Below are 17,177 nucleotides of genomic sequence, written 5' to 3'. Positions count from 1 at the left end.
CTATAATCGTTTGTACACAATTCTAACCCGTAATAAGATTTTATCTCAAAAACAATATGGTTTTCGACAACACTCAAACACTCTTTCAGTCACAATTGACCTCATCACCCGAATTAAAACCAATATTGACAAAAAAAAAGATAGTATTAGGTGTTTTTATTGATCTCAGAAAAGCATTCGATACAGTGAGCCATGATATACTACTGCAGAAATTATCTAATATAGGCGTAACTGGAAAGGCCCTTGAGGTGTTAAAATCTTACTTAAATAATCGTCACCAAATTGTGAAAATAAATGACAAACAAAGCAGTCCAAGACCCATTCTGTACGGCGTACCTCAAGGTTCCATTTTGGGACCTCTACTATTCCTAATATATATCAACGATATACAAGATATTGGGTTAAAACGAGATTTGGCTATCTACGCCGACGACTCTAGTCTTTTCTATTATGGTTCCTCTATTACTGACATTATCAACGACGTTCAGAACGACCTACAGCTTCTTGATATATACATTTAAACGTAATTTGCTGACTATTAATATAGAAAAAACAAATTATGTAATATTTACTGCAAAAAACAAGAAGATAAAAGCCTACACTGAACCTACTATTAATTCCGAACAAATAAATAAAAAGACGTCGGAATAATATCTTGGTTTGATACTCGACAATAAGCTGACATGGGACCACACATCCAAAAAATAATATCAAAATTATCATCCTTGACCGGAGCTCTTCGTGGTTTGTGTTTATGTTTACCGCGAAAAGTAAAATATCTGATATATAACTCATTGGTGAAACCACATATCGATTACTTAATTGAGATCTGGGGGACTGCGGCGAAAGTACACCTTAAGAAAATACAAACCGCTCAAAATAAATTGATTAAAGTGTTATTTAACTACAACTTCCTAACATCATCTGAAAAAAATTATAAAAATAATAAAATAGTAAATATCGCTCAAACATATGCCTATAAAACATGCATATTAGTACGAAAAATATTGAATAAAGAAATCCACACAAATTTAAATTTTAAAACAAAATTAGCTATACAAAGAATTCAATTGCGTAACGCAGATCATATTACCTTGCGCATCCCTAGAACTAATTACGGAAAAAAAAATATTACTTTCGAGGGAGCTAAGCTGTATAACAGGTAACCGAGAGACATTGAAGAGCCCACTATGGCAAGTTTCAAAAGACGTCTAAGATTTTATATAACAAAGTACAATAAATATATATAAATGATAAAACAATAATTCTAAAAAAAAAATCCGTCTAAAAAATGAAAAAAAAAAGAAAATGGAAAAAAGGAAAACTTATATTAAAAAAAATATATAAATAATAATAATAATAAAATAAAATGATGAACAGATTTCAATAAATATGCCGCATCCATACTTTTGTATTCCTGAGATGACACGGCGGGCGATATGTTTAACAAGCTCGTCGTTCGTCGAAAAATTTCTGCATCTACCTTCTTTTTTTATGAATTTTTGTAACACTGTACGCTTAGATTTTTATATTAGTTTGTAACTTTCTCATGTAAGTGAATTTCTGTAATTCTTTATGAGAAATAAATTCTTTAAACTTAAACTTAATATCGTGAGGAAACCTACATATGTCAGATGAAATTTTGCCATATGTATATCCACTAAACTGTAGTAGCTCATTATGGCGGAACAATCTAGAATCACGTGTGGTACGCTTCTAATCAGCAGGGGGAAATTGATACATTCGAAATGGGTTAATGGTTTGTACTTTACTAACTAAGAATGGAACATTGCACTTTTTTTACTATTATTACTTACTAGCAAAACACAGTTTCGCCAGCGGGGAATTCAGTTTGTAACAAAATATTTCAAAATCTGCTATTGTACTATATATATACATTATGCTGATTTTCGATTTTACAGACAAAACATTTAAATTATAAGCAGCAGTAATAGCCTAAGACAAAAGAAATAATAGTTAAATTTTGGTCTTATTAATTTAGAAAAAGTTTGAAATAAGAGACAGCCACTTCAATTTCATTCATTTATATATATATTGTGATGTAGTACATATGTATGCTTGGGTGCCTGCTTATAATAATGTGTAATGGACTTAATATAATCAGTATTAGATCATCATTACAGATGTTTTATTGTGTCTAAGTCCCATCCTTATATGGCGACCCTGCCACTTGAGCAGGGGATCAAGTTAATCATGTTTACGTTTAGTCCGGACTGTGTTAATCTGTGTAGTTACGACTATTATTATATGCAAAGAAAATCATCATCATGTGCCAATCTAAGGTGAACAATGAGGAAATCTTTATAAAACCAAACAGTGCTGGTGGAGGCAAAAATTCAGCTACAGTGGGAGAAATAAAATTTCATCTGTCAGCAATAGGTATAGTCTTGATGATTATATGTTATTTGTTTATTTTTCCTTGGATTATTATATATTGGCTACAGGTTATGTAAGAAATGCCATCAATCTTGGATGAGAGACCAGTTAACGCGACATGTGCTAAGACGTTCTAATCAACCCAGACAATCTAATCATTACCGGAATCCTGAGGTTATATGCGAAGATTTTAATTGTAGAGCTACCAATTCCTGCAAAGAAAGCCCAGTGAGGTAATGAGTGAATAATTGTGCATATGCACCTATACTGGAACCAGATGACCGAAGCTAAAAGATTTTGTGTGATAGTGTAATTAAAAATATGTCAAATGGCTTTTATATGAATAAGCATATCTGAATTATATAAATATGTTATATAATGGACCGTAATGTATCAACATTTAAATAATTTAAGTATTGAGCTAAATAAAGTAAGAACCTATTTGGTGAAAATCGGACCAGGTAGGCGTCAAGGTGAAATTGTATTGAAAAAATTAAAAGAAGCTGATAATTTAGTTAGTCAGTTTAATTGTAGTTTGGAAAAGTTAAATACGTGGAGACCTGAGTTAAAGGAGAATGAATCTTTAGAATTAGATGAACAAATTTCACATTTTTTTGGTTTATATCACAGTATATTAGACTTATGCAGTAATTCGTCGGTAGAGAAGTACTCTAGTAAATTATAAAACATGGCTAAGTTTGACCTCAAAAATGCATTGAACTTATTACCAGTTTTGAAAGATGACGAGGCTAGTACAAAACAGCTTATTGACGGTGTAGAGTTTTATCAATCCGAGCTCGACCAGGAAGGTCAAAAGGTAATTTAAATTAGATAGAAGGTAAATTAGTAAACTTTGTTTTGAAAAGTCGGTTGTCACAAATGGCTAAACTAAAACTTGAAAATAAATATGAATCAGTTGATAGTTTAATTAAGGCTATGAAAACTCATCTGTTGCCCAAAAAATCAGTAACAGCTCTTCAGCATAAATTATTTAATTTGAGACAAAACGATCTTTCTATAGATGAGTATGAGAAACAAATTTCAGATTTATTTGTAGAATTGACGATCTCTCAATCCGAAGGGAGTGAAACCAATTTTAGTGTATTGAAGCCTTTAAATGAAAAACAGGCCATAAAAAGTTTCGCAGATGGATTGAGAAATCGGCGATTAAGTACCATAATAGCAGCAAGGAATTATTCGTCCTTGAGTGATGCTATTCAATCTGTTATAGATGAACAAACCACTACCCCATCAGGTGATATATTTTCTGTGCGTTACAATAACAGAAATAACTTTAATCAATACAGGAATTTTAGAGGTTGGTTCAGAAATAGAGGTCAGTATACACCAGGGAGAGGACAGGTGCCAGTTCAGGGTACTCAGGCTCAATCAGACGAGAGCAGCTGGACAGGTGGTCGATTCAGAGGACAAGGCGCGCAAGGGTCATCTCGAGGCAACAGAGGTAAGATATTTTACAGTCGCTCTAGATATACTGAAGGAAAAGAACCCGAAATACATATTTTGACAGACTCAGATTTGCAAGACAACCAAGCGTCTAAAGAGTCAGAACCCGATAAGTTTTTCGTGAATAACCATACATTTTTATCCTGTAATAATAAGTGCCATATTAATTTAAACATTAATCCTTGTGGGGACTTGCATACATGGCTTATTGACACCGGAGCTTCTATTTCAGCTATAAAGTATGTACATGTAATCAAGAATAATATTCCAATCCAAAAAGAAACACTTATTGTTGATGGTATCGGAGGCAAAGTTCAAGCAATTGGATATGTTTATATTAATCTATATTCGGGTGATCAAATTGTAAACAATAAATTCATTGTATTTAAATCGTTGCCATGTAAGGCTAATGGCATAATAGGCCAAGATTTCTTGAACAAATATAAGTCCGTTTTAAACTTTGATAACAATTCTTTAGAACTATGGAAAGAAAATAAAAAAATAGATTTGCCTATCACTTCGAATGGCAAGTCATTAATTGTACCCGCTAGGTCTGAGTCAATTCATTATATCGAAACAGAAATTCAACAGGATTGTGTAGTTTGCGCAACTGAATTAAAGGAAGGATTGTTTTTAGCAAGTACGTTATCAACGCCGACAAATGGGCGAATACCTGTGCGATTTTTGAATACTACTGAGAAAGATATTTATTTAAAAAACTTTAAACCCAAGATACTCCTAGCGAATGATTATAATACTTGTAAATTTACCAGACCCGCAACAAAATATGCGAAAAGAGTAAAACGGCTTTTCCCATTACTCTATTTAGACCATTTAAAAACGGATGAACGCGATAGTATTAAAAACATATGTGCAAAATCTAACGATCTTTTTTTCTTAAAAGGGGACAAGTTAACTACGACAAGATTATACAAACATTCGGTAAACTTAAAGCCTAACACCACGCCATTGTATTCAAAGCCTTATAGACTCCCACATTCTCAAAAAGTGGAAATAAAGAAACAAATAGATAATATGCTCGAGCAAGGTATCATAGAACCATGTAACAGTGAATGGTCAAGCCTAGTTCTTCTGGTGCCTAAGAAAACAGACTTGAATAGGTCGAAATAATGGCGTTTAGTCATAGATTATCGTAAATTAAATAACTGTATACAGGAAGATAAATTTTCATTACCTAATATTAGTGAAATATTAGATTCGTTATCCGGATTTATTTATTTTTCGCACTTAGATCTAAATCAGGGATTTTATAATGTTGAACTTGAGTTGAATAGCAGAAAATATACAGCTTTTTGCTCGGGGCAGTTTCAAATGACCAGAATGCCGATGGGGCTTAAGACAAGCCCTAGTTCATGTTACCAAGATTATCTGATAGTTTTAGGCCGAAACCTGGCGGAGCATAATAAAAATTTAATAGACATATTTGAAAGATTACGTAAAGTTAACTTGAAATTAAATCCGGCGAAATGTAATTTCCTTCAAAAAGAGTTGCTTTATTTAGGTCATATTGTATCAGGAGAAGGAGTATTACCCGATCCTGAGAAAATAAAAGCGGTGCAAGATTATCCTGTGCCTAAAAGCGCGGATGAAGTTAAAGGATTCGTAGCGTTCACTAACTATTATCGAAAATTTATACCGAAATTTGCTGACATTGTTTATCATTTAAATTTATTATGTAGGAAAAATACTTTTATTAAAAATAAATTCGAAACTCTGAAAAAATGTATAACATCGTCCCCTGTTCTACAATATCCTGATTTATCTAGTAAAAACACATTTATTATACAGACTGATGCATCAGGTTACGCGCTGAGAGCTATTTTATCTAATTCCGACGGCCGCCCAGTAGCGTACGCCAGTAGAAGCCTAAACAAGGCCGAGCTAAATTACCCAACGATAGAAAAAGAGCTTCTAGCTATCGTATGGGCTGTGAAGCATTTCAGGCCGTACTTATATGGTCGTAAATTCAAAATTGTTACCGATCATAAGCCACTAGTTTATTTGTTTAGTTTAAAAGATCCGTCAAGTAGATTACTTAAGTTTCGACTATCCTTAGAAGAATATAATTATTTAATGGAACATATAAAAGGTAAACAGAATGCAGCCGCAGATGCGCTATCTCGTATTACAATATCATCCGAGGAGCTAAAAGAATTTAACAAATGTATTTGCGTCATGACGCGAGCCCAAAAGAAAAGATTAGAAACTAATATTCCAGTTAATAAAAAACTAAGCATAAAGAGTTGGCATAATGAGCCAAGGCTAATAGAATCTAACATTGTTCCGGAAAATTCGGTTGAACTTAGGTTTGCCGACAGGAAGTATTTAAATAGGTTACGAATCGAGAATAATATTACATATGAAAATAATATTTTTTTGTACGATGGATATCAATTAACGTTATTTATAAATCCGTCAGCACAATCTCGGCTGACGCCTGCAGAGTTTATAAAAAAGATGTGTGAATTTTGTGATACAATTAAAATAAATAAAATATTTTTAATGAAAAATAAGGACAATAGAATCTTTACACAAAAGTTTACAAATGAGATAAAAAAGTGTTCTGACTGGAAAGGGCCAACTATAATTATCATAAAAGATGTAGAGAGAATCGAAAATAAAGACGATAGGAGAGTTATTTTAAATGACTTCCACTTATTACCTACAAGCGGTCATGCAGGTATTACATATGAAAATAATATTTTTTTGTACGATAGATATCAATTAACGTTATTTATAAATCCGTCAGCACAATCTCGGCTGACGCCTGCAGAGTTTATAAAAAAGATGTGTGAATTTTGTGATACAATTAAAATAAATAAAATATTTTTAATGAAAAATAAGGACAATAGAATCTTTACACAAAAGTTTACAAATGAGATAAAAAAGTGTTCTGACTGGAAAGGGCCAACTATAATTATAATAAAAGATATAGAGAGAATCGAAAATAAAGACGATAGGAGAGTTATTTTAAATGACTTCCACCTATTACCTACAAGCGGTCATGCAGGTATTATATACAGATTAGACGCATGTTCAATAGTATTAAAAAATATTACTTCTGGCCGGGACTCGAAAAAGATGTTATTTATTTTGTAAAAAAATGTCCAAAATGTCAACAACAAAGAGATACGGCATTTGTTAAAGAACCAATGACCATTACTTCTACGTCTCTTACTACCTTTGAAAAAATATATTTGGATTTAATGGGACCCTTTGATAGGGATTCTTGTAACCATTCGTATATCTTAACACTTCAATGTGAACTGTCAAAATATGTATGCGCGTTCCCTTTGGTTACTAAAACATCAGAAGAAGTCGCACGGGTGTTCGTGAACAATTTTATTCTACAGCACGGCGTTCCAAGGGAGGTTGCTACCGATCGAGGCGCGGAATTTATGTCCGACATCTTTAAAGAGGTATGTAAAATTCTTAATATCTCTAAGTTAAATTCAACAGCATATCATCACGAAAGCATCGGGGCACTAGAGAACTCACATAAAAGCTTAGTTGGGCATATTTAAGAATACAAACAGAAAATAAACCAGATTCATGGAGCGCTTGGCTCCCATTTTGATATTTTGCATATAACACGACGGTACATACTTCAACTAAATTTACACCATTCGAACTTGTTTAGGGAAAGATATGTAATTTGCCAAGTAATCTGACGAAAACTGTAGAGCCAGTATACAATTATGATAACTATCCCATCGAGCTCAAGTATCGATTACAAATGTCACAAACAGTGATACCTTATTAATTAAAAATGAAACTGGTAATAAGCTCACAAACATTTATACGGGACCTTACAAGGTAATCCGAGATTTGTCACCAAATGTGGAGGTGAATATAAACGGTAAATTAGATTTAGTTCATAAGAACCTTCGCTGCCACCGCTCAGAAATCCGGACGGATCGCTAGCTCACAGTCCGCAGGAGAAAGCCGACCTCCTGGCTAAACTCTTTGCCGACAACTCTGTGATCGATGATTGTAGTGCGCAGCCACCAACAATACCTTCATGTGGCCACACGATGCCTGACATCAAAATCAGGCAACGTGATGTGCGTGCGGAGCTGCAATCACTCGATATACGGAAGGCTAGCGGTCCCGATGGAATACCAGCCATTGTGCTGAAGAAGTGCGCGGCGGAGCTGTCTCCTGTGTTAACGCGCCTGTTCCAACTTTCTCTCTCTTCGGGATGTGTGCCGGAGGCTTGGAGAAGAGCTAATGTGCAAACGGTTCCCAAAAAAGGGGATCGGTCTGACCCGGCAAATTATCGGCCAATAGCTATCACCTCAGTACTTTGTAAGGTGATGGAACGGATTTTAAACAACCAACTGATCCATTACCTAGAAGATCACTGTCTAATTAATGATCGTCAGTACGGGTTTCGACCAAAACGGTCCACAGGTGATCTTCTAGCGTACGTAACGCACCTCTGGGGTGAAGCTATCGACAAGCATGGAGAATCGTTGGCTGTCAGCCTCGATATCTCCAAGGCTTTCGACAGGGTCTGGCACAGAAGTCTTCTCTCCAAGCTACCGGCATATGGTCTGCCTGCTCAGCTATGCACCTGGATTGCCAGCTTCCTACACAAGCGTAGCCTTCGTGTTTTAGTAGATGGTTGCGCTTCACAATTCTATGTAGTGAATGCTGGCGTCCCCCAGGGATCTGTGCTATCTCCCACACTCTTTCTTTTGCATATCTACTACTACTGGTGGTAGGTCTACTGGTGGTAGGGCTTTGTGCAAGCTCGTCTGGGTAGGTACCACCCACTCATCAGATATTCTACCGCAAAACAGCAATACTTGATATTGTTGTGTTCCGGTTTGAAGGGTGAGTGAGCCAGTGTAATTACAGGCACAAGGGACATAAAATCTTAGTTCCCAAGGTTGGTGGCGCATTGGCTATAAGCGATGGTTGACATTTCTTACAATGCCAATGTCTAAGGGCGTTTGGTGACCACTTACCATCAGGTGGCCCATATGCTCGTCCACCTTCGTATTCTATAAAAAAAAAAAAAAAAATATCAATGATATGCTCTCTCTTGGGAACATACATTGCTATGCAGATGATAGTACAGTGCATGGTGGATACCACGGACGCGCAGTGGCTGGGCGGGCGGAAACTGAGGAGAGGCGGGAGAATCTTGTTATTGAACTCGATAGGACATTAGAGCTCATCGCCAAATGGGGTTCTGATAATCTTGTTGAGTTTAATGCCAAGAAAACACAGGTGTGCGCTCTCACAGTGAAAAAGTCACCATTTTACCCTCATCCCTCCCTCTGTGGCACACCGCTGATGATACAAAGCAAAATCGCCATGCTGGGGATGGACGTTCGCTGCGACCTTAGTCCAAGGGATTACATCGAGGCTATTATAAAAACAGCTTCTCGAAAACTCGGAGTTCTGAACAAGGTGCGGCGTTTTTTCACGCCACAACAACTGTGCCTGTTATACAAAACACAGGTACGGTCTTGCGTTGAATATTGCTCGCACCTTTGGGATGGCTCCGCTAAGTACCTAATGGAGGCCTTGGACCGGTTGCAGCGACGTGCAGTACGCATTATTGGCGACAAAAAGGTCACAAACACCCTTGAACCTTTACAATTGCGTCGCGAGATAGCAGCACTGAGCGCTTTCTATCGTCTGTATCACGGCGAGTGCTCTGAGGAATTATTCTCTCTAATTCCTGCTTCCCCCTTCCTTCTTAAGTCCACGCGAGCTGGTTCTCGATGTCACCGCCTAACTGTGACATCAATTCCATCGCGCACAAAGAAATTTGGCAACTCCTTTCTTTGTCGCACTACCAAAGAATGGAATTCCTTACCAGCTCACGTGTTCCCCTCCTCTTACAACCCGGGTTCCTTCAAACGAGGCGTGAAGAGGCATCTTGCGGGCCGGCAAGGCGGGGACGGCTAGTACAGAACATTCTTCCCGACTGTACTGGCCGTCGTCGCGTTTGGACTCTACTACCACTTACCATCAGGTGGAGTAGAGTCATTTGCCATCCCGGGGCATATAAAAAAAAAAAAAGAATCGTACGAAATTGTACTATGACTAATTATGTATAATCTATATTATGTAATCATCGATAGTTTCAGATCTTATACCTCTAAACTAATGTTTATTAAACTTATTCTAATATAACTCCTATATTGCACTACATACTCATATGTATAAGTAGAAAAGTAGCTGCTTATGATGTCATTAATTTTTGATTGTAGATGCTAATGACTTACGAATATTCAGTTACTCGCTCGATTATTGTTTATGAAACAAGCAATCATTGCTTACATAACTGTATAATATTTATTTATACAGTTATGTAAGCAATGATTGCTTACATAACTGTATAAATTTGCTTACATAACTTATAATATTTATTTATACAGTTATGTAAGCAATGATTGCTTGTTATATTGATATTTAATACATGCTTAAAATTTAATTTTAAGTTTTTAAATTTATCCTTAATACAATATAATAATTGAGTATAAGTAATATTTGCTTTTCTAATTTTAGCCGTTTTGAAAATTACCCCAGACAAACAGACAAGTTCAAGTAACTCACAAATATCCATATAAAATAAATAGTGTTCACTTTAAAAGTGACAGTTATTTTGAAATCACAGACAGACACTTCAATTTTATTTATTTGTTTAGATTTTGCTGTTGATAAAATGGATAAAAATAATAAAGTATCAACTTTATTATTTTTATCCATTTTTGTTTCAGTACATTGTAAAATTGCTTTATGATCAAATAAAAAGTATTCTCTTTTAGGTAAAAATAAAAATGCGATTACATGAATTCCACAATAACCTTTATTTTTAACGAAAATCAGTCGTGTACCATTACAAAAACATATATAAAAAAGTGACCATAAATTTTCATTCGATATGTCACTTACATTATAAATATGCGATAGAACCTAAGCCATGAAAATTTTCCGGGAAAGTATTATGAAGAAAAATGAAGCTTCTCTAACACGAATATTAGTCGCAAGACTTGGTCTGGCATTATGACTCATATTTTCTTTAATATTTTCAAATTATTACATATTAATTATATAATTATTACTTTAGCAAGTTTTATTCAAAACCAAAGAGTACGTTATCAAATCGACCCTTTTTTGTTGTTTTTATGTTTCACAATAGCTTTTCCATATTTAATTCATTATACAATCTTATAGCCTATATAACTATAGTATATAGTAACAGCCTGTAAATGTCCCACTGCTGGGCTAAGGCCTCCTCTCCCTATTTGAGGAGAAGGTTTGGAGCTTATTCCACCACGCTGCTCCAATGCGGGTTGGTGGAATACACATGTGGCAGAATTTCGATGAAATGACACATGCAGGTTTCCTCACGATGTTTTCCTTCACCGAAAAGCACGAGATGAATTATAAACAGAAATTAAGCACATGAAAATTCAGAGGTGCTTGCCCGGGTTTGAACCCACGTTCATCGGTTAAGATTCACGCGTTCTTACCACTGGGCCATCTCGACTTTTTTTTTTATATAACTATAAGATTAGTAAATCTATTATAGCCTATACCAATCAAAGAAGTAGTGAAGACAAATAAAACGTCTTTTACATTGGATTAACGTGATATAATTGGTCGAAAATTTAAATTATCAATTATTATGGATGGAAGTTTGGAAATAAAATAAATTAGATATTTAAGTTGAATAATCTTCCATTATCATAAAGATTCATTAATTAAGTACATACAAGTACAAATGTTTGTAGTACATTATATAGCAAAGCTTAATAGCTTGCTAATGCAAGTCGCATGGTATATGTAAATTTAAGGTTTGTTTATCTTTACTCCTTCAATTAACGTTTTTTAGTAGATATATTATGAATATTATTTTTTTTTTTTTTTACTATATATAGTCTTTCAGTTTGTCCAAGATTTCGTTGAGGATATTTTGAAAAACGGAGAAAGTTTAATTTATTTCGTACTAGTTAGCTAGTTAGTTAGTAGGCAGATGTTAGGTATAAAAATGTCCTTTCTTCATACTTACTAAGTTTACTTCATACCAAATATTATCAAAATCGCTTTAGTGGTTTATATTTATAATATTAGTGTATATAGGAAGCAAAATTGACAATTATAATATGTATTAGTCTGAGGACATGTATTGATAAATTTTTTCACGTGAGCTCATTGATGACATAAGGTGGCGTCAATTAATTCAGCAATAAGTGCGAAGCGACCCAAAAACAGAATATCTAAAAGTTAGTTCTTGTAAATGTCCTATTACTGCGCAAAGGTTAAAGTTCACGCTACAAGGCGTGAACGACGCTGCAAATATCCGACACATACCCGGGCCCTGGGGATAAAGGGGTTATATGGGTTTCTTGCCCACTAAAAGCCCTGCGTTGGCCGTCCTCCATACGGATCGGAGAGATCTCAGGGGGCGAGACTGATATCACAACTCACCCTCGTCCTTCAAGCTAGTAAGAGCAGTATAGCAGCCAAAATATAAAAATTCTTTATAATTTTAAGCTTAAGCAAAACTGTGTCAAGTATATTCTTTTAAAGAGATGAAAGAAAGCGGCCCATTGTCAACTAATTAGTACTAACAACTACATTCGACTTAAAAAATAATTTTATTTTTATGAGTATAATTATAATTTATTCAGCTAAAAGAAAAATATAATTCTTAAGGTGTGAAAATATTCATAAATTATGTTTTTTTTTCAAAGTAAATAAATGATAAGGTAACAAGGGAGAGAGCGTGTTTAGAATTTGTGATTGCTCTCGCTTACCTAATAAATTAGATTACAAGTCTCCGTGACGACCGGCTCGGAGCCTTGTGTTTTAGATTGAGTTTTTTTTATTTAAATCGAAGTCATATAGAAGCAATTACATAATAATTGTATTAAAAAATATTGTTGATGTTTTGTATATATTCAAATTATGTTTTTATTTTTTATTCTTTTTTCTATCAATGATGTTTGTTTCTGCCATTATTTTTTGCTCAATTGTGTATAAAAATGTAATGTAATATCACAATTTAGAGGTTGATTTTGTGAAATTTATATTAATCAGAAACCTGTTTAAATTTTCATTACTTTCGGATACTCAAGATTAATAAATATGGTCAAAACATAACATTATGTTCGTGAGATGTGTCGCGCTGAAAGCGCACGCGCATTGTTCGTAATTTATTATACATAGACTATATATATGGCATTTGCATACCATCTTATGGTTATTGTGGCAGAATTTTAACCATTGTTATATCAAAAATGAACCTACAACTTTGCAAATAAATAATTTGAATTTGAAACAATATTGAAGAAGTAAAACAAATTTTATAACGATATTATATAAAAAAATATATATATTTGAAATACTATATATAATATCAGTCAAGTTTTTTTAATCAAAAGGTATTTACACACTTAATTCTGCGTATTCGCCTCACTGCGCATGCGACTCATTAGTTATATTATGTCTCTGGTACCCAAAAATAGAGCACTTTCTCCGAAACACGATAATAGATTTACTTCACTTAAAATTTGGTAATAAATCATATCAAGAGCGTTTCAAGATCATAATAAGAACGACAAGCTATAATATCTTTATAAGTTACTTAATTGTTTTTATTATTATGTTAAAAATACTGTGATGATAAAATGAACAATAATTTGATTAATAATTTGACCTTAATCTTCATTTCGTGATACCGTATTTATACATTTAAAATCGGAGTTTTAATGTTTATTCATAACATGTCGTCATGAAATATCATGTTACATAAGCTTATCAAATAAGTAATTATATTAAACAAAATATTTCCACCATCCTTAGGGCCATAGCATTGTTAGTAATTACATTTAACTTAATCTAACGGTTAGTAAAATTAAACCAACTAAAACCTAAGACAGAATCGATTTGTCAGCGCTTGTAACCAGACGGTTGCTTAAGTACTGACAATCGAACCTGTCGGCAAAATACTGTCAGAATGCCAATTGTGCAGGCCCGGACTCGGCATTCACGGTAGCATGCGAAAGCGATCCAGTGGCGCTCCTCGTCAAGACGGAAAGGGTACCGCTGGTTTTTTAGTGGATATTCCGATGTTCGGGATGCACTCGGCGCCTTGGACACCGGCGAGCCCCACTGTTCCCGTGGGTGAAACGCGTAATGCGTTTTTCCAGCGTTAAAATAAAGGCCTGGACTCAGCACAATAGAGTTGTGCACTGCCGTCGCATGGTAGATTATAAGTGATCCTCAACAGTTAAAAAAAGAATCAATTTTTTTTTTTGGACAATCAGCCTTATAGATATATCTTAGAAATTTAAGTTCGAGGTGATTGTTAACTAGACTGTTTGCCACTAGATAAAATTTTTCACTTCAAATTAGCTTAGCTGGAAAAATCCTTTAACGTTATGCATTTAAACGACATGTTAAGCAATTATTTTTTAATTAGAAATAATGTTTATATATATATTTGTTAATAGTAGCTATATTTCATAAATTAAAGACAAACATCAAAAAACGAACACGCAGTTTCAGTATATATATGAAAAATATATTCATACATTATTATACTTACCTAAGGCACCGGTGCTATTGTGCTTTTGAAAGGCGAGCCCAGTCTTTGATCTCGCTAGACAATCTTTGTCCTGTCTGAGGACCAAGATCTTAGTCTTTTCAATTCTAGCGTTAGAGATTTATGTCTTAAAAGACGTTGCTGATAAAAAAGATTGTGGCTAAATATAATAAATTACACACACGGACATATAATAAATTATATCTTTCGGCCTTTAAAAAAATGTCCTGATTCGATGTTCCTCTGTGTTCCTCTTAAGGCAAAAAAATGTTCCTCTTAAAGCAAAAAAATCTTTCATGAACTAACAAACATAAATACATATAACACAAAATTATGTAGTACGTTATACTCCGTGAATGTCCCTCTGCTGACCATAGACTTCCTCTCCTATTAAAGAAAAAAATTTGGAATTAATTATTTACAAAAACAAATCACATGAAAATACTCAAACGTCATGGTGGTTGTTGGGTTTTTAATCAGCGACTGTTATTTAATATTCTTCCGGTCTACCTATGAATATGGATAATCCTTCATTTCTGCATGCACATGTACGAATAGGTATCTCCTTTCGTTTAAAATTACGGTAGCAAGCGGTAGTACGGTTGGCATACTTGAAAGTTTTTACAGCGAAAAAAAAAAATCCTTGAAAGTTAGAGATTTGAAAAACAATTGAACCTCTAATAATCCGACCTATTACGCTAATTTCTACTAGAAATATGAACAAAACGGATATTACAATAATGACAATAATGAAAGCCATTATTAATGGCAAAAAATATTCATTATTCATAACGTATACCAAATGTGAAATTGAAAGAAAATGATTGAAAGGATACATCTAAATCAATTACTGGAATCAATTCAATTCCTTCAGTCTGGCAAAACGAATTCCATTGATGTACTCCAAAGCTTTTCAGTTCCATTGGCATTCGATTTGAATGAGGAATCGAATATTTCACTTTGTTTATAACTTATGATAGCAGCGCTATAAGTCTTTCGAATAAATAATACTACGAATGACTGCACGTGAAGTTACTTTATTACTTTATAATAAGTAAATATAGGATAGAATTTTTAGAAACGTGACCAATTCTTTTTTCTATCTTTAAACATCATGTCTTAGTTATATCGCTCGGTCTAGACTGGTTTGTTGAAAAGACGTGTTAAGCATAAACGCTTTTCTTTGTTGTATTTGGATATCAATGCAGGTAGACAATAGTTATTTGTTTACATCAGCTTATGTACTTTTCTCATCTTTTTTAGTCTGTAATAAGTAGATTCAAAGTATCTACATTTTTATCTGTATTCAAAACAGACATGTCTGTAGTGCAAAGATAAAACTGTAATATATATTTCAAATCACAATAAAATTTATCATAAACTATTGTAACAGAAGTTGAGGGTAGTCAAAAAATGACACGCATGCTAAGTGTTTAGGATCAGGAAAGTATCAGACTTCCACGAAGCGTTTGCTTTTACGAAGCCAAATGCCGATTACAAGAAAAATAACGTGTTTTTAAAATACCTCCAGAATTTGACAATACGCAATTCAATGATACATTTATTTTTAGCAATGATTTGCTATTGTTATTATTTTAGTTAGTATTAACCAACATTAAATGGCGCCACTTTCGCTGGAACCAGAATAATTTAATGGGTTAGTAAACTAAGCAAGAACATTGTCAAACACTAGGAATTATTACTATTTGTATATTAAAGCAGAAAAAAGATAAGAATTTAGAACAATTGATGTTCTATAGCTGAACTGAAATAATTATGTACATACATGTTAACAATATTAAAATATCTTCAAAAATAATGTTTTGAAGAAATATGTAAGAAAAAGTACCACAGTAATCTTTTACGATTTCGCTTCAAAGAACGTTTTGCCTACAAAGAAAATTCTCATGAATAGCAGAAGGTTTAGATTGATGTTTCCATCATTTATATACGCCGTTTAGTTTATTTTATTATATTATATTAATGTGTTATAAAAAATATTATTTTTATTTAAAATATTTAAGCGTTCCGATGGGACCCAATGTGGGTTTTTTTTTAATTTTTATAGAATAGGTAGGCGAACGAGCATATGGGCGACCTGATGGTAAGTGGTCACCAACGCCCATAGACATCGCCAATGCGCCACCAACCTTGGGAACTAAGATGTTATGTCCCTTGTTCCTGTAATCGAACTGGCTCACTCAGCCTTCAAACCGGAACACAACATTACCAAGTACTGCTGTTTTACGATAGAATTAGGGTTATAAAAGGAATTTCATCCAAAATTGATTACATGTGAAATTCAGAGGCGGCTTAAATATCGCTTAATCAGGACATTAACCTTGTTAAAACTGTAACACTATCCTTGTAGACATTTAACTTTCAATCTTAAGTAGTTTCACGTAGAGTTGAATTTTCAATAGATAAACTGTATGTCCAAACACAGATCTAAACGTCGCATCGTAAAATTTTATGCAAATAACTTGCAATTTATTCTGTTTATTTACTCAATTACTCCCTTAGGATATTCGAATCCAGTCGTTATTACCTCACTTTAAGGTTTATTTTAGATAGTAACATTTTTCGAGAAATCGTGTTATAACAAAAAACGAAAATTCCCAACGTGTCAAAGAGTCTCAAGGTGATTTCGTTCACTTTTTGTATTTTCAATTTCCCATCTGCCTGCCCTTTTAGATACTTTCACTTGATAGTCCCTTTAGCG

The sequence above is a fragment of the Nymphalis io genome, chromosome 16, assembly GCF_905147045.1.
Source record: "Nymphalis io chromosome 16, ilAglIoxx1.1, whole genome shotgun sequence".
NCBI classification, from domain to species: Eukaryota; Metazoa; Arthropoda; class Insecta; order Lepidoptera; family Nymphalidae; genus Nymphalis; species Nymphalis io.
Note: the sequence above shows the minus strand (reverse complement) of the source record.